Genomic DNA, 2,028 nt, shown 5'->3' with positions numbered 1-2,028 from the left:
GAGCTGACCTCACGATCATCCAGATTGAATCTCCCTTTGCTTGATGCTGCCAGAGCAAATGGTATTGTCCACGTATAGTTTAAAGAACACACAGTGGACCAAACCGGATGTTATAGTGTGTGTCTGGGGTGGGGGTGGGGATGATGGGTGCCTCTTCAATAGGTTTTGATGTGATCATTTTCACAATAACACAAATTATAGTTGTGCTACAATTAATTTAAAATTCTTCAAAAATTCATAAAATTCCTCAAAAAAAAAAAAAATTATAAATAAAGAAATAAATATATATATATATATATATATATATATATATATATATATATATATATATATATATTATTTTTTTTTTTTTTTTTTTCCTCCAGTTGCACACATTGCTTTCAGTATCATTTACTGTATATATTTATTTTTGGCTAAATGTGCCCAAACCTGAAAAACAGTATTGTAGATTTGTCTTTTTAATTCCAGTACTATTTTTTCTGTCAAATATGTGCACAATGTTATCACACCACGTACTTTCCTTCTGAAGTACCAAAAATACATTATTACAGATTTGTATTGCCTATTTCAGTTAAATGTCTTCATAAAACTCTTTGGATTAAGCATGTTTTCTCATGGAACACTGAAGGATCCCAACATAATTTCCTCCTCAAACTAATATCAATGACTCATAAAGACTTTACTAATCCTAAATACCCATTTCCTACCTGCTCAGAACTAGTTTGCATGGTCTGCTATGAGACAATTTTATAGAGGGTAGATGTCTTGCCCAGAGTAAAGCTGCCTTATCCCAGGGCCAGTAATTCTACTGCAAAGAGGATTAGCTCCACCCCAGCAGAACCACTGGCTATATTTAGAATAACATTTATTCCCTGTGTTTTCTCTCTTTGCCCCACCACTTAACTTTCCCCTCCCACCAATTCATCTGAACTTGCTAAACAGGCAGAAGCTGTAGCCTGATCTAAGACCAGTATCACCTCTACAAATCCTAGGTTTAGCCATTTTATTAGGATAGCAAAACTGGTCTCAACTCAGTGCTAAATTGCAACTTCAGATCAATCTGGTTTTTTTTTTTTTTTTTTTTTTTTTTTTGTGCACGCAACCTGTAGTAGTACCTGCGTTGATGAATGTTGACAGAACAATCAAACTAGATCATCTGACAAAATTCTGATTTTTTGTAGTAAAATAGTTACTTCACATAAACAGAATTCTACATTTAATTATAAAATTTTGTTTATTTATTTTTTTATTTAAAGGTATATTCCAGGTTTAATACAAGTTAAGGTCAATCGACAGCATCTAGCATAATGTTGATTACTACAGGAAATATTTTTGACTCATGCCTCATTTAAAAAAGGAGCAAAAATCATGGTTACAGTAATGCATTTTCAATGTAATTGAATGGAGCCAGTTCATAATAAATAAAATACACAGTTTCATAAGTAAAACCACAAGACTAAATTAAATTACACATGTTAACATGATTTTAGTAAAATAAAATTGCTTACAGGGTTTGCCAGTGTTGCATGGCAACAACGTTGTAATATTGGGTATAACTTTAAACAGATATGGTCAGTAAGCTATTTGAACACAATATAATAATTTTAACCCTTATAATGTTTACGTCTTGTAGCTTTACTTTTGTGTATTTTAACATTTATGGACTGGCCCCATTTACGTACATTGTAAGTGCCTTACTGTAACCGTGATTTTTGCTTCTTATTTTAAATAAACAAGGGATGAGTCGAAATAATTGTTTGTGGTAATCAATATTATGCTACAAATGCTGTCAATTGAACTTAACTTTTTGAACCCGGAACAATCTTTAAAGGTTATTATTGTTGCAGAGAAGTAGATATATTCACATATGTGACTGCGCATAAAATTCTGCATTAAATGATAAAATTCAGTTTTATTGTAGTAGTCGTTTTTGCTTCCAAATCTTGGAAAACAGAAACTGTTAATCCACCTAAATAATCTTTTAAGTGCCGTCTTTCATCATGTACAAGGGTACTGTGTGTGTGTGTG

Source organism: Myxocyprinus asiaticus, chromosome 2 (genome assembly GCF_019703515.2).
Source record: "Myxocyprinus asiaticus isolate MX2 ecotype Aquarium Trade chromosome 2, UBuf_Myxa_2, whole genome shotgun sequence".
Classification (NCBI taxonomy): Eukaryota; Metazoa; Chordata; class Actinopteri; order Cypriniformes; family Catostomidae; genus Myxocyprinus; species Myxocyprinus asiaticus.
The sequence above is the reverse complement of the archived record's forward strand: the minus strand, read 5'-3'. Positions refer to the sequence as shown.